This window comes from Capra hircus, chromosome 12 (genome assembly GCF_001704415.2).
Source record: "Capra hircus breed San Clemente chromosome 12, ASM170441v1, whole genome shotgun sequence".
Taxonomy (NCBI): Eukaryota; Metazoa; Chordata; class Mammalia; order Artiodactyla; family Bovidae; genus Capra; species Capra hircus.
The window spans coordinates 1,582,296-1,607,331 of NC_030819.1; positions in this window are offsets into that span (position 1 = coordinate 1,582,296).

The window sequence follows — 25,036 nt, forward strand, 5'->3', positions numbered from 1 at the left end:
CTATATTTTTAAATTGATTTCTAGCTTGTTTCCAATGTGGCCGTAAAACACAATTTTTAGTTTCAGTGTTTTGAGACTTCTTTTTTTTTGAGATGTGTTTTTTTGGCCAGCAGGTTTTCAGTTTCATTAAGCGCTTATGGGCTCTTACCAGAATAACCGTATTCCTCCTTTGTCGGTTGGCGACTGCTAATTTAATTTTGGGCGCAATTAAAGAAGACTCGTGTCCCTTGATTCACTCCGTTGGCTTCCTGGAGAAGAAGAGAACTTTAAATTTCTGAACGCGTACATAGCCGTCAGCAAGAAAGACAGGCTCTGTTCGGGGCACATGCTATCGGTCAGGCCAGGTGGCAGCCTGTCTGGGCACACATGTGCCCTCATCCGGGGCGCCTCCCGTCCCCGGGTGGGGCGTCTGGACGAGGCAGACTGGCTGTTCTTGCAGAGGCACGCAGGAGTGTTCCAGGGCATTTCCAGGCGTGCTCTGCTTCCTCTGGTCCTTGGTCCCCCTGTTCATCCTTCCTCTCTCTTCCAGTGCCCCCTCCCTCTCTCTCTGGCCAGGCTCTTGTTGGTCCTTCTCAGAAATGACTGCCAAGCCTCACGCCAACAGCGTCTTAACTGGTTTTGTTGCCTCTCAGCTCACCTCTGCAAAAAGACGGTAAAATCCACACCACCCGGGTCACTCCTTCCAGTGGCTTCCCAGGACCTACGAATAAAGTCAATCTTGTCTCCATGACATCCGAGGCCCCCTGACCAAGCCCTATCCCGCATCCTGTCTCATCATTCCGTGTACCTCGAGTGTGGCCGTGTTTACACAGCCCCTCATGCTCAGATTTCCGGCTGTGCTATCGGTGTGGGACGCCCGCCCCATCCTCACAGGGCCTGCTCATTCTTTGTTTCACCTCCCTCCTGGCATCCTCTCGGGTAACGCTCCTAACCCCTTCGTGGCCCGGCAGCTCGTCCTTTTCCTGCGACCCTGTCCTGTTTTGTCCCCACTGCTCCGCCTCTCTTCAGCGCCTGGTGTTCTGAGGCCTTCTCTATCACTCCAGATGTCGGCTCCTGAAATGCACAACCCTTGTCGAAAGCATGCTTTGGTCCCCTCCTTCCATGTGACTCCTTCAGTCACCTGATAAATGAATGTGGAGTGGAGTACCCGAGAGTCTGCTACTGCCCATGGTAGCTTGTAAAGTGTGCTCACTTCTTAGAACCAGTTTTTCAAGTGGAATGAGTCATCTGAAGGTCAGGCTGTATCAGTGTGATATTTTGTCAGTAAGTATGAAGCAGGAAGCGTTAAGCAGGCAGTAGCCCAGAGCTGGGGATAAACAAGATTAAGGAGAAAGGGGAGTGTGGGTCGCCTTCCAACTTAGAAGATTAGAATTTTCACTTTCTGTGTATTAAAAATAAATCTACTATCTGAAATCCAAGGATGTGGTTAGCGTGTTCCCTCCCCCACCGCCCCTTGGAGGGCTTGGCCTCTCGACGGCCAGTGTTTCAGAGTCTGCGTCTATAATCCTGAGCTCAGATATATGGGCTGCAGCTTGGGATGCTTGAGACGGGAGGGATTGAATTGGCAGAGAAAGGTAACCACGAAGGAGCTGAGATGGCTTTCCCGATTACGTTTCACGTCCTTTTCCCTTTCTGTAAAGAAGGGGAGTGGACTATTCTATTACACGCCACGAAGCAGTGGGCTTCCCCAGGGCAGCGCCCAGCCTGGAAACCTTGACGCAGGGCTAAAGTCCGTGTGTCTTTCATTCCCGTCTTTTTCTGCCGACAACGGCTGCTATTTCTTTCCCCGAAACTGACCGCAGCTTAGACGTTTTATTTTCAGCCTGTCCCCTCTAACCAGCCCTTGCCTCCACTGTTTCCTGCTGGTTCCCGGGCCACCAGTGTCTCTCCTCTTGCAGCCACTTTGCATGCGTCTGCAGAGCCATCTTCCTTGATTGAGGCATAATCGCGTCACTCTGTTCTGAGGAGCACACAATGGGTCCACACTCTTTGGCCAACCGTGTTTCATCTCCCCTGCCTAACTGTCAATTCACCTCCTTACCCAATCCTGTCTGCTTCTTTTCGTCAAAATCTAGTGTGGAGTTTGCATGACTGGGTGGTTAAGAGGATGCATTTGGCGCCACTGTTTGCAGGCTCTGACACCAATGACGTCTATGTGCCTGCATAGCCTCACAGATAAAGCAGGTGTGATAATATCCCATTACAAACTGATGGTGAAAATTGAGTGAGTCTATATATGATGGTACCATACCTGGACTAAGCTGTAAATACGAAGATAATACTGCAAGGAAGTGGATCTGCTTACTTCTACCACCTTGTGTTTGCGCTTTCCTCTCGAATTCTACAGAATCATCTGAACTCTGGAGCCTTTCAACTCTGTGATCACATCCCAGGTTGTTCACAAAGATTGAGCTCTCCTCGGTGCTCTGAGCCCCCACCTTCTTAGCTGGACTCTTCGCAGACTGACAGGCTAGCAGTTTCTTTTGTGATGGTTCATTCTTGTGTGTCAACTTGACGGGACGTGGGGTGCCTGGATTACGCATTCTTTTTGGGTGCATCCGCGGAATGCATTTCTAGATGAGATTAGCATTTGAATCAGCGGCGCAGTAAAGCAGCTCGCCCTCCCCCAGGTGGGGGCAGGGGGAGGGGGGCACCCGGCCCTCCATCGAGGGCACAAGCGAACAAAAGGCCGAGGGCGGAGGAGTCTGCTCCCAGGGCCACCCGCCCTCCAGGCGGTGCTGGGGGGTGCTGGCCTCCACCCTCAGACTGAGATTCCTGCTCCCTCGTGCTCAAGCCTTTGGACTCTGACTGAATGACACCACCAGCTCTTCCAGATAGCAGATGGTGGGACTCCTTGACCTCCATAACTACTTGGCCAGTTCCTCGCAATAAATATCTACCATCTACCTATCCTTGTGCTGGTTCCTCTGAAAACCCTGACTTATTTGGTGTGCAAGTAGTTCATGTTGATCTCCCCTAGCTAAATTTTAATCTTAATTTCTTATTTATGAATCCATTTTCTCAGTGAGTATTTATTGACACAGTGTTCCTAGCTTTGCAAACTTCTGCTCAGGGAACACATCCTTGGTCTGCCTTGTGACCTGCTACTTTTATAATAGGATAATAAGCTCACAGTCTGGAGCAGACGTACCCTTTCAGTATTAGATTATTAGGCTTGTGTTAATTAATCCTGGAAGCATCTGCATGTGCACACGTTCACTTGAGGTAAAATTTCCCGTAGGTATTTCTTTAGATATATATAAAATAAATATGTGTATAATATATGTATATATACTTTTCAAGGAAAAAGTGAAAGTGAAAATGTCAGTCGCTCAGTCGTGTCTGACTCTTTGTGACCCCATGGACTGTGGTCACCAGGCTCCTCTGTCCTTGGGGAGAATACTGGAGTGGGTAGCCATTCCCTTCTCTAATTCTTACTAACCCAAGGATCAAACCTGGGTCTCCTGCTTTGCAGGTAGATTTTTTACCATCTGAGCAACCAGGGAAGCCCCTAATACATTTCATATAAGATATAAAAACTCTATTCATACATAAATTCCATTCATATATGAATTCCATGTATGTGAGTTTGATCTCTGTCTATATATACACCTATGCTTGTCTGGTGGCTCAGACAGAAAAGAATTCACCTGCAATGCGGGAGACCTGGGTTTGATCTCTGGGTCAGGAAGTTCCCCTGGAGAAGGAAATGGCTACCCACTCCAGTATTCTTGCCTAGAGAATCCCATGGACAGAGGAGCCTGGTGGGCTACAGTCCATGGGGTCACAGAGAGTTGGACACCACTGAGCGGCTTCAGCAATATGTGAAGCATAAACTTTCTGATGCTCAAGCTGGTTTTAGAAAAGGCAGAGGAACCAGAGATCAAATTGCCAACATCCGCTGGATCATGGAAAAAGCAAGAGAGTTCCAGAAAAACATCTATTTCTGCTTTATTGACTATGCCAAAGCCTTTGACTGTGTGGATCACAATAAACTGTGGAAAATTCTGAAAGAGATGGGAATACCAGACCACCTGACCTGCATCTTGAGAAATCTGTATGCAGGTCAGGAAGCAACAGTCAGAACTGGACATGGAACAACAGACTGGTTCCAAATAGGAAGAGGAGTACGTCAAGGCTGTATATTGTCACCCTGCTTATTTAACTTCTATGCAGAGTACTTCATGAGAAACGCTGAACTGGAAGAAACACAAGCTGGAATCAAGATTGCCAGGAGAAATATCAATAACCTCAGATATGCAGATGACACCACCCTTATGGCAGAAAGTGAAGAGGAACTAAAAAGCCTCTTGATGAAAGTGAAAGAGGAGAGTGAAAAAGTTGGCTTAAAGCTCAACATTCAGAAAACGAAGATCGTGGCATCCGGTCCCATCACTTCATGGGAAATAGATGGGAAAACAGTGGAAACAGTGTCAGACTTTATTTTTCTGGGCTCCAAAATCACTGCAGATGGTGATTGCAGCCATGACATTAAAAGACCCTTACTCCTTGGAAGAAAAGTTATGACCAACCTAGATAGTATATTCAAAAGCAGAGACATTACTTTGCCAACAAAGGTCCATCTAGTCAAGGCTATGGTTTTTCCTGTGGTCAAGTATGGATGTGAGAGTTGGACTGTGAAGAGGGCTGAGCACCAAAGGATTGATGCTTTTGAACTGCGGTGTTGGAGAAGACTCTTGAGAGTCCCTTGAACTGCAGGGAGATCCAACCAGTCCATTCTGAAGGAGATCAGCCCTGGGATTTCTTTGGAAGGAATGATGCTGAAGCTGAAACTCCAGTACTTTGGCCACCTGATGCGAAGAGTTGACTCATTGGAAAAGACTCTGATGCAGGGAGGGATTGGGGGTAGGAGGAGAAGGGGACGACAGAGGATGAGATGGCTGGATGGCATCATGGATTCGATGGACGTGAGTCTGAGTGAACTCCGGGAGTTGGTGATGGACAGGGAGGCCTGGCGTGCTGTGATTCATGGGGTCGCAAAGAGTCGGACACGACTAAGCGACTGAACTGAGCTGAACTGAACTGAGCGGCTAACACTTTCACCCCACATATTCTTATCCGTGAAAAACATTCATTGGTTAATGCCTTAGACTTTTCACTGTGCAACAAGCGGTTGGTCTTCACAGAAGCTCTGGAATGAGGTAGCCCAGAAGCCCCTCTGTGCGAGCCGCCATGAGAATGGACACATGGAGCCTCTTCAGCAGGCCTTCAGTGACGGGAACGACTAACGTTGCTTAATTCAGGGTTTTTCACACTTATACGGCCCTGCACAGTTTTTCCTAGGAAATGCAGTGCTAGGAGTTCCTATGACTAAAACTCTGTCCCTAATAAGCAATTATTACGTGTTTGTGGCAGTGAATGGGCCCACAACAGACCTGAAGATCAAGTATTAAATAAATTGCCACGCGACCATGGCAATTTCACTATTTGTGTAAACATATGTATGGGTATGGACTTCCCTGGTGCTCTGTATCTGGGCCAGTAGAGAATCTGCCTGCAATGCCGGAGACTCAGGAGACGTGGGTTCAATCCCTGGGTTGGGAAGATCCCCTGAAGAAAGGCATGGCACCCGTCTCCAGTATTCCTGCCTGGAGAATCCCACGGACAGAGGAGCCTGGTGGCCCATGGCGTCCCAATGAGTCGGACACGACTGAAACCACTTAGCACACACACACGAGGAAAAAAGTTAATTATTGGTTAAGCCTGTTAACTAAATTCCTAAAATTCTGTTTATTCGTTCCCTAGCTGGTAGAAGCTGAAAACCATCATGGCGTCCCTGTAATATTCAAGGGTATCTTTTTCATTACCTGTCTTGTCTTGAAAACGTTAGGAGCCCGTCTGGTTTGGGTGTAAGCCAACTCGAGCCGTTAACAACCCGACCCCACATTGCCCTCATTTGCCTATTCCAGTTCTCGTTTCATTTCTCACTGAATTCTTACTGTAAGTGAGGTTAGGCTTAGTTTTTGGCCAGTTGAAAGAATGCACAGGCTTTTACCATAAATTAGTACACTAACATCAGAGAAGGCGATGGCACCCCACTCCAGCACTCTTGCCTGGAAAATCCCATGGATGGAGGGGCCTGGTGGGCCGCAGTCCATGGGGTCGCTAAGAGTCGGACACGACTGAGCGACTTCACTCTCACTTTGCACTTTCCTGCATTGGAGAAGGAAATGGCAACCCACTCCAGTGTTCTTGCCTGGAGAATCCCAGGGACGGGGGAGCCTGGTGGGCTGCCGTCTACGGGGTCGCACAGAGTCGGACACGCCTGAAGCGACTCAGCAGCAGCAGCAGCAGCAGAACACTTACATGGCCTTTCAGATGTGTGGACATTAAGAAAGACCCATTTGTTTCTTAGGAAATATCGACAGTGTATCCTTTTGGGGTAGACAGGGTAACGGGCCCCACGGTGTCTCCACTGGTCTCCAGAACATGCAGATGGGATAAAGTTGCTGACCGGCTGACCCTGAGATGGGAGAGCACCAGATGACCCGGTGGGCCCGTGTGGCGGCGAGGGTTTCCGAGTCCGAGAGACACCTGTGCAGGCTCTGTGGCCGCTGCCGGCCTGGGGGTTGACGGGGGCCCGAGCCGAGGAGCGCAGTCCGGCAAACATCCTGACTTCAGCCCCGTGAAACCCATCTGGGACTTCTCACCTGCCAGACACCAAGATGAAAAATGCAAATTTACCCTCAGGTGCGTGGTTGCTTGTTTCAACAGCGGTTGGCAAGCAACATGCCCCCTCCCCCAGCGACTTGTGGGAAAGGAAGGAAGTGGTTCTCCTGAAAGCCTGTGCTGGTTCAGCTTCCCTGGTGGCTCAGCTGGTAAAGAATCCGCCTGCAATGCGGGAGACCTGGGTTCAATCCCTGGGTTGGGAAGATTCCCCTGGAGGAGGGAAGGGCTACCCCATCCAGTATTCTGGCCTGGAGAATTCCAGGGACTGCATAGTCCACGGGGTCGCAAAGAGCTGGACGCGACCGAGCCACTTTCACTTTTCAGGCCATTAGAGAAAGCTTTTTGCTTCTTGCACGTGTGCTGAGTCATGTCAGTCGTGTCTGAGACAGTCACGTCTCTTTGCGACCCCATGGGCTGTAGCCTGCCTGGCTCCAGTGTCCATGGGAGTCTCCAGGCAATAGTCCTGGAGTGGGTGGCCATGCCCTCCTCGCGGGGATCTTCCTGACCCAGGGACTGAACTGGCATCTCTTATGTCTTCTGCACTGCCAGGCAGGGTCTTTAGCATTAGAGGCAGAAAAAAGCTACCAGGGTCCATGAGATAGATACAGGGCCTGACCCAGTTGCTAGCCCAGCAGACCCCTCCCCACCTGCTCACATGGGGCCTGGGATCCCTCGCCATGGGCTTTGGCCCTGGTTCCAGCATCAGCTGGGACAAGAGGAGTCCCGGGTGGTCCCCGAAGCCCCAGCTCCTGCCGGCGCTCAGAAGCGCCTCCCCAGCTGTCTCTGCGCGCCCTCTGCGGTCACAGGTGAACTAACCGCGCTGAAAGTCTGCTTCTCTGGTTGTGAACCTTTCCATGGCTCAGTCCGTTCCTCCGAGCCTTCCTTTTCTCACAGCCTTTCTCAGGACGTGAGCTGGGAGCCAGCCTTCCATCTTCGTGCAAACCTCTCCCGACGCCAAACACCCACGATTTCACCTTCTGGAAGGTCCCTTCAGGCTCCTTGTCTCACCTCCCAGCCAGCACAAATCCCTGGGTCCGAGTCGCTCAGCGTCTGGCAGCAGAGGTATCCCGGGGAGCCAGCGAGAAGCGGAGACTCAGGGCCCAGACGTGCGGGACGAGGCCCGCCTCCGTGCAGGTCCCGGGTCCTGTTCTGCACCCATCGCCGTCCGAGCGGCGTGGCCCACCATCCCCACCCTGTCCCGGCGTCTCCACGCTGGCCCTCAGGACCCCGTTCGCCTCCCGGCACCTTGGTCCTCACGCCTTTGCAGGCTTGCTTCCTCACCCCCGCACATGCGTGTCACATGCCCTGGGCTCTCTCACCAGACTCTTCTTCTGAAACTCAACCTGTTCTTCTAGCAGCTTCTCATCCATCCACGTGGCTTCTGGGGCCACTTACACACCCCTGAACCCAGACACTGTGTCCAGCTGAGAGCTCTCTCTCTAACTCCAGGCTATAAGGTATCTGCCGGGTGGAGCTCTCCAGCCTCCCGGCCCCACCGGGCACACGGCCCCCGGCCCACAGGATCCAGCTCAGTCCCAGGCTCCGCTCTGTTTCTGAAGAAGGCAGCGTCATCTCGACAGTCACCCACCGGTCAACCCTGATTCCTCCTCTTCTCCTTATTGTACTTAGTAACCAAAGCCTAGCAATTCTGTTTAACTGGGAAGCCTGGTGTGCTGCAGTCCGCAGGGTCACAAAGAGCTGGAGCCGGCTGAGAGACTGAACTCAACTGGGGCGCCCCCCGACCTCCTCACTTCAGGGGACGCTCCCGTGACCCTCCCGCCCTCCCTCTGGGGCACAGATGCAGTGCCGTTCTGCAGTCACCTCTACAGTGGCCTTAACGGGATTCTTGTCCCTAGTCTCAGTCCATTGTTAAAACTGTTGTCTTTAAAAAAATACGTAGTCCCCTAAGTCCCTCAATAAAAAGCATGCAATGTCTCCCTGTTACCCACTGACCAAGGTCCAAGTCTCTTTTAAGACATTCACGGTGCGTCTCATTTCTCTCAGTCTCCTCCTCCTGGTCTATGTTTTATATCAGTGACTCTCAGCTCTACCCCCCACCCCCACCCCCGGTGGCTCAGCGGTAAAGAATTCACCTACAATGCAGGAGGCGCAGGGTCAATCGCTGGGTCGGGAAGAACCCCCGGGGAAGGAAACGGCAACCCACTCCAGTATTCTTGCCTGGAAAAACCCCACAGAGGAACGTGGGGGACTACAGTCCATGGGGTCTCAAAAGCGCTGGACACGATTTCGTTCGTGACTGAATAACAGTGGTTATTCTAGAAGAACGGGTTGAGTCTCAAAATTGATACTTTAAGACAGTCGGTGCCTGAGACCAGCTGTACATCCAGATACTCTGCGTATGGGGTGGTTCAGACATTATAATAGGACTAGACAAGACCTCTTGAAATTCAAGGCCATACCACTTCCCATGGTCTCTAGCAGGTGGCATCCCAAGTCCCTACCCTAGCAAAGAATCATCTCTGTGAGGGAAATGAAAGAATATTCTTTTCTTTGCAAAGACAGCCCTTCTTGTAATAACCATAATGGATTTCACTTTCATCCCAACTTGGTAAAGAGGAAAGTGAATGTAAGAAGTTCAGTAAAATATCTTCCAGGAATTAAGACTTGCCAGAGGAGGCATTAACTTAATTGGTCTGCATTAATAGGATGAGGCGAGTGAGAGCGGTCTCCACGTGTATCATGAAAGGATATTTGTTGTGTAGATTTAAGAGAAAATCATAGTGATTTGTGCACGTGTGCATGCATCCAAGCATGAACTCCCAGTGTGTGTGTGTGTGTGTGTGTGTGTGTGTGTGAGAGAGAGAGAGAGAGAGAGAGAGTGTATGGGTGCAGGCGTGTGGCTGTGGGGTCTTGAATGCTTTTTCATATTTGCTTTGTCTCTGAAGCCTGGTGAGCACAGCCAGGAAGTCTGAGCAGGGACCAGCCACGTCCTGATCATTCGCCAAAACCAGAGAAGGCGTGCTCTAGAGCCAGGGAGCTCGAAAGCTTCTTTTAAAAAAAAAAAAAATTAGTTAATTAATTTATTTTTTGGAGGCTAATTACTTTACAATATTGTATTGGTTTTGCCATACATTGATGTCAAAAGGCTCTTTGAACTGATCTACCTAGTAGCTCAGACAGTAGAAACTCTGCCTGCAATGCAGGAAACTTCGATTGGATCCCTGGGTCAGGAAGATCCCCTGGAGAAGGAAATGGCAACCCACTCCACCATTCTTGCCTGGAGAATCCCGTGAACAGAGGAACCTGGCGGGCTACAGTCCATGGGGTCTCAAAGGGTCAGACACGACTAAGCAACCAACTGTTTCACTCTTTCCCTCCTGAAAACAAGAAAACTCACCTCTGGTGGAAATGAGCAACAGAAACGGATGGCAGAATACTCCCATACCAGCTTATTCTCAGATAAAGCAGAGTAAGGGAGGGAAGTGGTGCTCCTACAGACAGCACACGCATTCACGACACCCACAAGAAGCAGAGCCCATGAGGCTTCAGCGCCAACTGGAAGGGATGAAGGAAATAACAGAGGGTACTGAAGGGTGGCGTAACGCAGAGCTGGCACAGCTCAGGGAGGTGGGGGCCGTAGTCAGGGGTGAAGAGGGGAAGTCATGTTGGAAGTGAGATCTAGATAAGAAGAAATGGAAGGCAAGAAGAAGGGAATGTTTTAAGATCAAAGAGAAGAGATTCAAGAAAAATTGAGGCAATAGGCAAAGACGGCTCAAAAGAAGTATAGCAGGATTTTCTACAGAAGAAAGCAATGAAATGGAGGGTTAGAAACTAAACGTCAATCCATCTTCCCTGAAATAGAAAGGGAGGGCTATTCGACATACTGAAACGAGCCCAGCTTTCCTGCGGGGGTGAGCCCCCAGGACCAGCGGGTGGTGGCGATAAAAGGGGACTGACTCTATGTGCTCGGCTTCTGTTCATGGGAGCAACTCGAGGAATCCAGAACAACAACGTGAAGAAGAAACCAGTGAAGAGAACGGAAGGGTCAAAGCCCTTTACCTAGTTTTGAAATCTGGAGCCGTAACATCGCTATGGTTTCTATACTCAGGAAAACTCACTTTCTGTTTGTGACGAATTTATCCAGATGCTCCACCCAGACAAACAATCCCTGCAACGGTGGATCTCGTCCACTGAGCATGCTGTCTTTCCAAAAGCGTTATCCAAAGAGCCTTCAGGGGGGAGCCGGACCAGCCCGGTAACATCAGCTCCACTCCCACGGCAGTAAATTAGGAAGCTCTGAGAGCAACCTCGGAGAAGGAGTAAGGTCATCTCCCCCACTTAATTAAAAGAAAACAAAGCTGTGTGGGCTGACGTGTTAACTCATGCCATTGACACGTGTGCCCTGCTTGGAACCGTCACTGGATTCGGGGGTCACTAGTGTTCACACCTGCCTTCCTTTCCTGTGACAGCTATTTTGATCGTCTCACGATGAATGCTATCATTTCATGTCACAGCCTCTCTGGCACTTGTGATGTCCCCTTCTACTTTCCCAAGAAGAAGCTAGTGGGACCATGGGGCCCAGCAGGATGGGGAACTGCAGGGTTTTTTTTCCCGGTGTGAAAGAGAAAGAAGATGTCCGGAAAGTTCATGCTAGGCTCTCTGAACACAGCTAAATGCCCTGGCACCCAAGCCGGCCACTTGGCAAGTTCTTTCTGTGTACAGCGAAATGGCAGATAATGGTAATTAGAATGGTAATTATCTGGCACTAGAGGTAGTGTGATGGAGTCTCCCAGCGGCAAGAAAAGCCCACAGAGAAATGAGTTCTGCATCTTTTAGATCAGAAAGTAAGCAAGTTTGAAATATTTTATGAACATTGTAAGTATGGGATTTCTCAAGAAAGAGAGCTAACAAAGGAAATAGGTATTTTCTTATCCTGGAAATAAAACTGGAAAAAAACAAACAAGAGATGTTTACTTTCTTACCTAATAAGTAAGTCAAGTGTAAAGTCCTATAGGTGATTTTCCAGAAAGGGTATTATAAGTAAGAGAATTTCCAGAGAGGGCGTTACAGCTAAACTGAATGAGCAAATATTTGGGACAGACTGTGTGCAAAGCATTCCCCCGCCTTGGAATTCCACGGAACACAGAGGTTTCTTCAGAAATAATAAAGAGCACTACACTAAAGCCGGAGATGAATTTTGACTTTTAAATATGAAAATGTAACTTTTGACTATTGTTGGCAGATGCCAAAGTCCCCAGTATCTTAAGGACTCACTTTGTTTGCATGGAAATGGAGGAAGAGTAAGAAATTATTTTTCTTTCTAAAATTTAAATACATGTATATTTTATTGAAGTATTTGGCCACCTCATGCGAAGAGTTGACTCATTGGAAAAGACCCTGATGCTGGGAGGCATTGGGGGCAGGAGGAGAAGGGGACGACCCAGGATGAGATGGCTGGATGGCATCACTGCCTTGATGGACGTGAGTCTGATTGAACTCCGGGAGTTGGTGATGGACAGGGAGGCCTGGCGTGCTGTGATTCATGGGGTCGCAAAGAGTCGGACACAACTGAGTGACTGAACTGAACTGAACTGAATTTGCAATGCTGTGTTAGTTTCAGATGTACAGCAAAGCGGTTCAGTTATCCGCGCGTGTACACATAGTCCTTTTCAGAGTCTTTCCCTGTGTAGGTTATCACAGACCACTGAGTAGAGCTCCTTGCGCTGTACAGGAAAGGGCTGCTGCTTACGGCACAGCTGGGAATAGTCCATAAATAAGACCTGGGGATTTAATGATCACAGTCTCCAATGCTGAACCATAAACTTCAAAATTGCTGAGGCTAAGGTCTTAATTGTTCTCACCATGAAAAAGGAAATGACAGTATGTGCCATGATGGAGGTGTTAGCTAACCCTGAGGGGGACTCACGTTGCAACAGATACATGCATGAAACCAAACAGTCAATAGCCCTTAAACTCACACAGGGTTTATGTTGATTATATCTCAATTAAAAAAAAAAAAAAGACTTCTGTCCTGGAAGTGACATCCAGGTTCTGGCATCTGTTACCTCTCAAGAGAAAAGATGCCCTTGTGGTGAAAAGTGGCAATTTTGACTACAGAACGAGGGGCCGTGGCTTTGCATCTGGGAGTGCGTGGAAGGGAGGATCTGTCTGGTAAGGCCCGTCTGTACCTGTCAGAGCAGGGAATTGAGTGAGTGTGACCATTTTGCCTTCTAACTGACTCTTCGAGCCCCCAGCTAACTCCTGCTTAACACCATTAAGTATCAGTGGTGATTTGTTGGGAGATTTTTGTTTCAATAACAAAGCAAACCCATGACTTGAGCTGGGGAGTGTCTTGGACCACCTCAAGGTCCTATGAGAGCAAGAACAGATGGCTGGCGTCTTGGAGATGCGATTTGGTCCTAGAGGATTCTTCGTGTTTAGGAAACACTTGCACCGTGTTGAAACTTTCCCTGGTTTTCTTCTGCTGCCCAGCTTTTCCATCGGGTACACCGTTTTACTCTTTCACTAAGCATTCTGAACAAAAGAAAGCAGACTTGGCATTTTGGCCTATTAATTTTTAAGAGGTTTGTGATAAGTTAAATCAACAGTAGTAACAGGCTTTGTCCCCAGACAGTGTGGGGCTTTGTAAAGAGAAAAGATGCTAGGTTGACAGACGCGGGTATAGATCACTACTCCTTTTAATTATCTGCTGTGCAACTTTAAGTGGTTTAATTGACTTCTCTGAGCTGCGAACTCATTCTTTGCACAAATATGAGCGGCTGCACCTCCTGGTGTAGAAGAATCGAAGCATCGGAACCCCCAGGAGGGATTCAGGAAGCCCTCGTCTTATCTTCTTCGCCCTTTGCTCAGCCTTGTGACCTCATTCCTATGGATAATTGAAAGGAGGTTGTTCCTGTTGTTTTAAAATTTCAGGGGTCCTGCGGAGGACTCGGGTCAAGTATCAGCTGCACAGGAGTGTGCAGATGGCTGGCTGGACAGGTGGGCAGGAGGGCAGGGCAGGGCATGTGAGCTGGCCCAGTGGACCAGATGGAGTAGAGAGCTGCCCTTCTCCTGCGGTCCCCACGGGAGGGCCCTGGGCCCCACCTGCCAGCTTGGCCTCTATCCTGGGCTTCCCTTGTCCTATCTCGGGTTTCAAGGCCACTGGTCACCTGGGGCCAGCACTTAGCCACCCAGAGCTTTCTCTCAGACACCACACGTGATTCACATCCTTCCCCAGTACGGGAAAGACTGGATTCCTTCCGAAGCAAGCAGGCAGGGGGTGGACACTAAGGCTACAATTCGCACATGTTTTGAGGTCTGTTTTGTTTTGCTGCGAGCTAGCTGGGTAAACGGAGAAGGCGATGGCACCGCACTCCAGTGCTCTTGCCTGGAAAATCCCATGGACGGAGGAGCCTGGTAGGCTGCAGTCCATGGGGTTGATGAGGGTCGGACAGGACTGAGCGACTTCCCTTTCACTTTTCACTTTCATGCACTGGAGAAGGAAATGGCAACCCACTCCGGTGTTCTTGCCTGGAGAATCCCAGGGACGGGGGAGCCTGGTGGGCTGCCGTCTATGGGGTCGCACAGAGTCGGACACGACTGAAGTGACTTAGCAGCAACAGCAGCTGGGTAAAAGGCTCACTGAAAGCATTTCATTCAAACAGCTTTTATAGAACAAAGTGTTGCGTATCTTAAAATTAAAACCCAGCTGAAGATGGCCAATGGCTCAGGGCTGGTGGGTCAGGCATGGTAGCTTGGTGTCAGCCAGCTGACATCTGGCCGGTGTGGCTCCTCCCAGGCTCAGCCTGGACTCCTTGGTGCTGGAGGTTCCACCAAGCACCCAGTGAGTCCACCTAACTTGAGCTCTAGTAGAGCTGGGAAGATGCGTGGTGAATTAAACACCTCTAATGACTCATGCCCTGGAGTGTTTTTATAGAATGCAATGCAGCAATTGGAGGCTGTGTTCCAGGCTGCCCTCTGAGAGGGCAGTTGGAGACCTGCTCTATTTTTAATAAGCGAGGTCATGGAGTATTTATATGTACCCTTGGGGCGGCCCCACCACCGAAACAGGAACGTAAAAACACATACTTCAGTGACCCCGTGGCTCGCCAGCTTCCAGTTTCGTTACATTTAAGCCTATTATTACTTTGGTATAAGGCAACAGGGAAGAGAAACAAAAGGAAAAATCTTCACGGATGAAGAAAGCATTTTCTTTTCACCTCCCCCCGCCTCAAATGTCATTTTCTTTGTTTAAAAAGATCAACAGACTTGGTCTATTCAGTCCATGGGATATTATCTGGTGATTAAGAGACACGAACTATCAACCCACAAACTTGCACGGAGGAATCTTTTTTAAAAAAACTCTCTCCCAGAGCTTTCACTTTTGCTTCTTTTTTTTATAAAATACGTGTACTGACGTATAAAGCCGATTTACAGCCTCATGTGCGTTTCAGGTGCATGACACAGAGGTTCAGAGACAGTGGGAGATGGCCCTACTCCCGAGAGACTGGGCAGAAGGAGGAGTCCCATAGTAACGTGGCGAGCGCTGTGCAGAAAAGGGGATCCTCAAGGGGGATGTCCGGGGCAGACCTGCAGGATCAGCAGGAACCAGCCAGACCCAGAGGAGGGGGAGGGCAGGAAGGCTCCCCAGCCGGCCCCTCAGACTCCCTCCGGCAGCCCTCCAGGTGTCAGTGGCTCCCCCGTCCCCAGCTTAGCTGGACATCCAGGCGGCAGCCAGGGGCACAGAGACCCATCCTCACCCTCCAGTGGTACCTCCCTCCCTCCAGGGATTGTCCATCACTTCGTGGATTATCCTTCAAGGGACCATCTCCAAAGTCCTTTGGGGCAGTTACACCGCTGGGTAAGCCTGTGGGCCATTCAAACCATAACATCTCACACTTCTAGCTCGCCTGGTCACATAGCATCACAGCCACAAGGGGTCTCGGGAAGCCTCCATCCCTTCTAACGCTAAGGACCGAAGCCCTGAAGTCTAGTCTGGTTAGTGCTTTCCCTTCACAGCAAGGCTGTTTCTCAGAAGCAAGGTGGGAAGGACAGAGGACACTTGGGGAGCGATTGCTTCATTTGGGCACCTTCGACCTGAGCGATAGTGTGTTTATGACATCAAGGGCACGGATCCTGCGTTTTGAAATCAGCCCGTGGATGGCCATGTACATACACAGTCCAGGCCGTTCTCAGGATGCACCCCCACCGCACCTCCAGGTGTGGAGACTTCTGGGGGCATGTGACCTCGCCCTGTTTCCTAGAAGCGAGCCTCTGGATCAATGGTCCCCAGGCCCCGCCAGAAGCAAGACGCAGGGGTGCTGGCCGAGGTCCGCAGAGCAGGTCTCAGCCTGCTAGCAAGGACTGAGAGCCAGCCCCTGAACCGAGCACCCTGGCTTTGTCTTAATTCCCCTCCTAGGCATTGCGTTTGCTGTATTAGTTTCCGGTTTTCTTAAAAGAGGACAGTGCGGTGCAGCCCTGACTATGCAATTGGTGGCTCTGCTCTGTGGCTGAAGTGAAAACAGGGCTGAGAAAGGCCCTGGGGGCAGCTGGCTGGCTGACAGCATCCTCAAGCCAAGTGTCTTTAGAGGGTGAGGGCAGGTCGAAACAGTGGCTCCAAGACAGAAAACCACCACCACCACCACCAACAGCAACAAAAAATGCCTGTCGTATGAAGATACAAGCTTTCCAATCCTACACTTTCCAGTTAGTCTCGTAATTGTGAAAAGCAGAAGCTCTGTTTTGCTGTGTATCTGCTTGTCTCGATCCCTCTGATGTCCTGTTTTGTCTGCAAACCCTGCGGGCTGTTGGTGTTGAAGGCTCTGCGCTGGCTCTCTGACCTTCAGGAAGCAAGCCCACTGCGTGCGGAGCACGGGCCGCATCTCACGCGCCCCTGGTCTGGGTGGCGGGGTCCCCAGCCGGCCGTGCTGCTCTGGTCCTGGCTGCAGGATGGCCGGGGCGCAGACGCCACCACCCAGACCAGGGGGATTTTTCTCAGAGGAAGGAGGGAAGCGAAGGGAACATGCAGGTGTTGCAAATGAGAGGCGCTGAGACCAGGTTTGTAAACAGGCGTGTGTGCCGCCCAGACTGGTCTTGGACGTCAGTGACTCCCGTCAGGCCTCCGCCTCTGTGAGCCCGTCCCCGGGGGGCGACTGTGGGCACCTTGGGGGAAGACGCGGGCAAATGGGAGGGCTGAGGGCAGGGGGGGTGGTCTTCACGACCCGGCTAGGGGTGGTGCTTCTCTGGAACTCACGTGGGTGCTGGCCGTCCTTCACTGGCCCAGCTGTGTAGCTGCTTCCGGGGGTCGGTTCAGATAACGTCTGGGAGACCCTCCCCACCCCTGAGACCCTCTGCGAGCCCAAGACACTTCATCCCGAATGGCGACGTCAGCGGGGGTCTGTCCCCTGCCTGTCCCGCCGCAGCTGAGTCCTGCAGAGCAGAGGCCAGCCCGCAACTCTGTGTCCCCCAACCCGGCACGGTCCTGCTGCTCATCAACATGCAAAGACAGCAAGGTGATACCACACAGCACATATTCAGAATCCTGTGATAAAGCAAGATGGAAAAGAATATTTAAAAAGAATGCATATGTATGTATAACTGAGTCACTTTATTGTACAGTAGAAATTCACACAGACTTGTCTCCAATAAAAAGTAATTTAAAAAATAAAATGCTCACTCAAAAAAAAGAAAAGAAAAGGAAATTAACACAACGTTGCAAACCAACTACATGCAGTGTGCTCAGTCAGTCGTGCCCAGCTCTCTGCGACCCCACGGACTGCAGCCCGCCAGGCTCCTCCGTCCATGAGATTCAACAGGCAAGAGTACTGGCGTGGGTTGCTGTGCCCTTTTCCGTAAATCAACTGTAAGTAAATAAGTAAGTGTTAGTCGCTCAATCGTGCCGGACTCTTTTCGACCCCATGGACGGTAGCCCAGCAGGCTCCTCTGTCCATGGGATTTTCCAGGCAAGGATACTGGAGTGGGTTGCCATTTCCTTCTCCAGGGGATCTTCCTAAGCCAGGGATTGAACTCCTGCACTGCAGGCAGGTTCTTTGAAAAAAAAAAAGAAAGAAATACTTGAGATGAACAAGAGCCCGGGACTCGTCCAGCAGGATGGGGGTGCTGAGCGCCGGCTCCTGGTCCTCCCTTCGCTGTCACTGCCCATCCCCCCCACAGGCTAAGCACCCAGTTCCTGGACCACAGGAAGCAGACCCCACGCATCTCGGTGGCTTTATTGTCTCTGCGCTTAAGCTAATCACTCCTATACAGTCTTCCTGCTTTCTCTGAAACGTCTCTTGTCTCCCATAATTATATATATTTTGGAGTACTTCCTGTGCCTCCGATCTATCGTCTGCCTGATTATAAAAAAGAGGCTGCCTTTTTTTAGACTGAGCTATGAATTAGTCTATTGCACTAAGTTATGTAACAGGTATCATTTGAAACTGAATAGAAATTTTGCATTGTCATCCAAATGACAAAATTCCAAAACTTTATGACGTAGCAAAAAGTGGTTGCTTGGGTTAACTGATCCACAATATAGTTAATTCATTCAAGAGACGTGCCCTAATTTTTCCTTTGATCACTCATGATTTCGTGAAAATGTCTTTTTTCTGTTAAACATGGATAGGCTTAAGCTTCAGCCGCTAAGGAAAGATACTGCAGAAAAATACCTAATGACAAAAGAAAAAACAGGCCTTACATATTAAATAAGGAAGTGTGTTAGAATTTCTATTACAATATGATCCCAGACGTAAAAAACAGTTGGTAAACTTCTCTGGTTGGTAGGCTTATGAATGATTTTCATTTCCTTTCGTATGTTTCTCTGGATTGGTGTTTCTGAGATGAACAGAAATTTCCTCGTATCAAGGACGGAAATGTTTTAAAAAACTTTGGCATTTTGGGAGCTTAGGCTCTGCATTTCCTTGACCATGTGGAGAGCGAGGGGCCCTTAATTCACAAGAAGACCAGAAGGGCCTCACTGCTCTCCAGAGGTGTGCAAATCTCCACTGCTGCTCTAGGTGTACAGCAGGAGGGAGGCCACTGGTATGTAAGGTTAGGTTAGGAAGCTGGATTTGGGAAAGGCCGGAGTGCTCTGAACTAATCAGTCATCAGTGAGCAGGAGAAGCCGTGGGCCCAGAAGGGGTGTCACTTCGGGGACTCACACATTCAGGGAGCGCTAAGAGGTCAGCCCTCCAGGAACAGTCACTGGGTGTGTCACGGAGGGTCACACCTTCCACGGTGACTCTGTAACAGCGCCCAGCGTTGCCCAAGGAGGGATGGGAGAGACAGACTCTCCCATTACGTCTGCCAGCTCAAGATGCTTTTTTCAGAAATAATTTCCACAAGGTGGAGAACATTTCCAAGTCTGTGCTCCATAAACCAGGCATTTTACATACGGCTCTCTGTTTAATGTCTGGAAAATAAATAACATCCCCATTATACAGATGACAACACTGAGACCTGGGGAGTAATAGCCCCAGAGGGAGGAAGAGGCACAATTATCACCCACTCCTGCTCCCAGGTCCATCCAACCCTCCCCCTCCGCACCACCTTGCACCCCATCAGCAACAAAATGGGGCGGCTGCACCCCCTTTCTAGAAAATGTTTACCTTTTGGCCACATAGCTCGGCATGTGGGATCTCGGTTCCCTGCCCGGAGATCGAACCTGCGCCCCCTGCACTGAACACAGGGTCTTAACCACCAGACCACCAGTGAAGTCCCAGCTGCACCATCTTGAACAAGCCCTTGTCTCCTAGCTTCAGTTTCTGCCTGTAAAAGGAAGTGGCTGAGTTAAGTGGATTCTGATTTCTCTTCAGCCCTTGCATGTTATGCTTCTTGACTGATTTCACTCATATGCTCGATGATGGCTTAATACAGGTTTTAATGAAACGCTGCGCTCCTTTCAGCATTAAGTACACACAGTCTAACGAGCAAAGCACAGCAAAGTCAGGTCAGGTCACAGGTTCAGATGGCAGAGGATTCCAGAAAGGCTGCCACCAGAACTGCATTTCCGGAGGCCCGGGCTTCCTTCACTGAAGGAGAGCAGGACGCTGGTGAGACCGAACATTGCCTGCAGCTGGAACGTGAGTTTCTGAGTGGTGCACTTAATTAAGCATTTACAGTGTGCTCGCTCTCTCCTTCCAAGGTTCACAGGATATGTACCGTCGAGGATGCACAAGTTAACTTTCCATCTTGCTGGAATTCTAATTTCCTCAAAGTCTTTAAAACAAGACTCCAAAATGGCACACGGAACGCCTCCCACCTTCACTGGGAGCCTGAACTAGGATTGGAACAAACATGCCCATCATACAGGAGCATGGAAACAAATAGTTCCAGTGCCTGGGAGGGTCTGGGCTTGAGAGGCTGCGGGAAACCGAGAGGATTAACAAAGTAGCGCTTTAGACAATGAGCCGAGGGAGCCGTGGTGTGTGTGTGGGGGGGGGGGGGGGGCGGGGGTGTGGTCTTCTCTGGTTCAGGTAGTACTTGAACTTCCATTTGTCTGTGGGTGATCTTTATGGAGTCTGGAAGGAAGAGTATGTTTGACTGCAGAAAAGGTTGGAATCCTCTGTGTTTTTTATCCAGTGCTCAAAATGGGAAATTAAGTTCATAATTTTTATGAATGTGTTTGTGAAGGCATACAGTTAGTATCAGCTTTTGAAATTTAAGAGTTGCACGTGCATTTATTGAGGTACAATCGACATATATTACATTTCCGTTTTCTTTTTAAAATTAATTAATCTATTTTAATCGGAGGATAATTACAATATTGTGGTGGTTTTTGTCATACATCGACCTGAATCAGCCACAAGTATACACGTGTCCCCTCCCCCTGAAACCCCCTACCACCTCCCTGCCCCTCCATCCCTCTGAAACCCCCTACTGCCTCCCCCGCCTCCATCCCTCTGGGTTGTCCCAGAGCACCGGCTTTGAGTGCCTGGCTTCAGCCTCCAGCTTGCACTGGCCATGATTTACATATGGTAATACACATTTCAATGCTACTCTCTCAAATTGTCCCACCCTTGCCTTCTCCCACAGAGTCCAAGAGTCTCAACTAATGACTGAGAACTGTTGGGACGTCGAGGTTATTTGGGTTTTTTGGTTAAAGGAACCTGTCAAATGCAGGAGATACAAGAGACGCGGGTTAGATGCCTGGGTTGGGGAGATCCCCTGGAGAAGGGCATGGCGACCCACTCCAGGATTCTTGCCTGGAGAACCTCATGGACAGAGGAGCCTGGTGGGCTACAGTCCACGGGGTCACACAGAGTGGGACACGGCTGAGCACGCATGCATGTAGGGGCTGTCTAGAATTCCTCTGTGTTCAAGGGCACACAGGCTACATGTGGCCTCTGGAGCCGCTGGCGCCAGCTGCCGGCCAGCAGACCCGGCCTCGGACAAGGATGCCTCAGTGTCCAAGCTCGGGGCGCGGGGGAGGTCGTCTGGGATCCGGTTCTGCCGTCAGGCAGCTGTCGGGTTTTGGCTGGTTCTGCCATGTGTTTGAAGTCATGTGACCACAGACACGGTGCTCACCTTCTGAGCCTCCGAGTCTGGGAAGGTGGTTGAGTAACCCTGCTTCTTCCTAAGATGGTGGAGAGGCTGGCAGCAGACAGCCCAGCTGACCGGCCAGCTGAGGGCAAGACACGGGCCAGGAGTCCACTGAAGGCTGGCATCAATGGGGAGGAAGGGGGCGTGGGGTGCAGTGCCCTCTCCAGGGAATCCCGGAGGGGCTGGGGAGGGGCGAGGGGGGCTCTGACCAGGGAAGGCCTCGCTGCTCGGAGGAGGCCCCAGGGGTGGGTGTCAGTCACCGGGTTCTCCTTCCCTCCCGAAACTGGCGGGTAACATGGTGTCTTCTTTCTTTTTTTAAAGCATCACTCATTGGAGGACTCTGCCAACCACTCACCGTCACCTCGAAAGTAACTCTCACTTGCATTTTCTCATGGGGGCTGCTCTTGGCTCTTGTGTTTGCAGGAAAGGTGAGTTCACAGACACGTATCTCCACCTGCCACGGGTCCCGGGTGCCGTCTCTGCACCGGTCTGCACCAGTGGCCCGTGCAGGCTGGAGAAGCTCGACGGCTGAGCCGACGTTATCAGCCAGAAAGGCCTGGTGCTGTGGCAGGGGCAGACCAGTGACCTGCAGAAGCCAAGGGGCTGGCTAACAGCCGGAAACCACGAAGCAGAGCAGGGCAGGGGTGGGCCTGGGACGGCGCACGCCGGCGACAAGGCAGGGGCCCTGGGGAGCCCGCCCCACCTCACCAGGGCACCTCCCTGCGTTTCTCCCAGATTCGGCCACGGTCAGCCCTGACTGCATGGCTAACCTTGGACAGTGTCATCATTTAGAAATGTGAAATCACACCATGCAATGCCAAAGACACTCACTTTAACTTGAGGGAGGAGAAAGATAATTTCCATCTTTCATAGCTTCAGAGTGGAACGGAGCGCAAGACCCACCATCCGCTGAACGGTTTTGTCATCGGCTTAGAAAGTGGACGGAACGAATTTTGGTAAAGATAGACAATCTTGCAATGCTAGTAAGTCAGGTTTGTAAAATTCACTTTTAACAGATGCTGATTAATCTATGCTAAGTCGCTTCAGTCGTGTCCGACTCTGTGTGACCCATGGACTGCAGCCTACCAGGTTCCTCCGTCCATGGGATTTTCCAGGCAAGAGTACTGGAGTGGGGTGCCATTGCCTTCTCCTGATTTTTCTACAGGCAGCCATAAAACAAGTTATGTTTTAAAAGTTAATTGTTTTATAGCATCCAAAGCTGTCACCCGTTAACCTATGTCTTCCTTCGGACCACCAAAAGCACAGATGGAAAGGTTTTTTTTTTTCCTGACCAGCTATACCATCATTTTACTTTCAATGAAAGACCATGTCTGGATCAAAGGCTTACCGGGCAAAATAGAGCTTCCCTGTGGGTACTCTTTAGGGTGGTGCCATTACTGATTGTCCTGGCTCTCAATATTTCCCCACTGGTTTCAGCCAAGGGTGAGCGTGCTATTTAGAATCTGATGTATTACAAGAGTTTTCAAAGATAGAATAATTATATGATCCTTATCTAGGGAGTGTGCCAGGGTTTTAATCTTATAATAGCAAAGATAAGATTTTAACCTGACGTATGCCTGAGGTTCTATTAAACTGTAACATTCAGAGCAATTTGGATGAAACTGCCCTTCACTGTGTTGTCCTTAGGAGACTGTTGAGCTTCTGATGCGAATGGGGAAAAAAGTGTGGGTTTTGAAATAAATTCCCCACAAAACATAGTTAAAAAAATTCTCTTTCAATGTTGAGGCAGAGGGTTGGTGCCTCTTGAACCAACAGATGAGCAAATAAAGCTTCAAGGGGAGCTGCAGGTTGCTTCATTTGAGATCTTTTCTTTAAAAGAAAGACACAGGCAATGGGGTGCACAGTGTCGCTGGGTGGGTTGAAAGGGAAGAGGCAGAACAGAGTCTGAGCCCTGTCCTGGAGGAGAGGAGTCGTGGAGAGTAAGTCACGTCACCCGCGAAGCTGTTTGTTAGTTTTATAGGAAAACAGCGATGCTTCCTTACCCATCAACCATGGTGTTTCTACATTCCACTTGGGGTCGATGGGGGGATTTTCCAAAAAAAGCAAGTCTTGGATACTTCTTGTCTATTGATCCAAGCAATTCATATCCTGTTTCCAATAGTTTGTGTCTCAGTGTTTATGGATGGATGTCCAGCCCCCGACCCCCTTGTCAGAAAGAACTGGAACCCTGCTTGGCAGGTCTGAGGCCTAGGGGGAGGGGTGGGGCTGGGCCCGCATCTCAGCAGAAATCCCTCCAGAAATCGGGGACAGCACGTGAGAGACGGAGAGAGGGGAGCAGCGGCAGGACCTGCTGGGAAAACGTTTGAAACCCTAGGCATCTCAGTATCCCAGGCATGAGCCCTGCCTTGGGGCACAGCAGATTCATAGGATCATAAACAGACCGGCTGATTGGCTGACTTTCAAAGTATTTCTGATCGACAGGTCCTGTTCTCAAACATCTTCTTGGTCAAATCTCTAATACTGCAACGCGTCCTCATTTGCTCAGTCGTGTCTGATGGTTTGCGACCCCAGGGGCTGTAGCCCACCAGGCTCCTCTGTCCATGGGATTCTCCAGGCAGGAATGCTGGAGTGGCTTGCCATCTCCCACTTCTGGGATCTTCCCAGCTCAGGGGTTGAACCCATGTCTGTTGCACCTCCTGCCTTGACAGACGGGTTCTTTCCCACTGCACCACCTGGGAAGCCCATAAAAGAGCAGTAGGAAAAGGGCTGCAAAATAAACAGTAAAAAATACAGGAGGATCTGCTCCCGAGAAAGAACGGGGTGTGGGGGGGCCTAGAGAGGTGCATTCTAGATGGCTGTAGGTGGTTCTAGATCAAAACAGCGAACTTCAAAAGCAAAGGAATTGCTGACTCAGGCTGTTCAGCAATTCAGCTCAACGGGAGCAGAAAGGCCGCCAGAACCCAGTTCCTTTGAAACGCGGTGGGACGATGTTCAGTTCGGCACACAGCATGTCTATGGGAAATGTATTTCAGTAGGAGGTACATTGTTTAGGAAGTAGTAAGTAAGTGAAGTCGCTCAGTCGTGTCCGACTCTTTGCAGCCCCACGGACTATAGCCCACCAGCCTCCTCTGTCCGTGGGATTTTCCAGGCAAGCGTACTGGAGTGGCTTGCCATCTCCTTCTCCATTAAGAAGCAGCAGGATCTACATTTCAGTGTAGAAGTCTTTCCACTGAATGGTTGAGTGAATATACCAGGTGTTAAGAGTCACCTTTTCTTGTCTAGACAATTATTCTCACGAGGGGAAAATTCATTTAGTGACGCTGGGACAAAGAGGTGGTTTGTTAACATGTAGACCACCTTCCACATACACTGGTCTTACTTTTCACGTTGACCCACCTGTCTTTCGGGGCGTGGAGACCCCAAACCGGCATCACGAGCCAGTCTGCCCTCTCCTGCCCATCGCCTGGAATCTTCTCCGAATCAAGCTGCTGTTAGCCACGTCAGCAGTCTTCCCACTCTCTCTCGCAAGGTAACACTGCCTGTCAATCCAAAAAAGCCTGTTCTAGGCTCTTTCCTTGTTACCGGAGGGGTAACAAGGATGTGTTAAATCACGGGGCCGTGGCTCACTGGAAGCAGGTGTCATAGCCATGTTACCAACTATCGTGTCCGTGAAGACGAGCAGTCTCTGGGCGCTCCCTTCACCTCTGCCCCTCATCTCTGTTCCTGCCGCTGCCCTCCGTGCGACGGGAAGGAGCAGCCGTGGAGCTCTCCTAGAGGGAACAGTCCCGCTCAGGAACCTGCAGGGATGGTGAACCGGCGCCTGGCGCCCCGCAGCAATGACCGCCTCCCGGTTCTGGGGCTGCAGCGCGCTTGTGTGAGGTCTCAC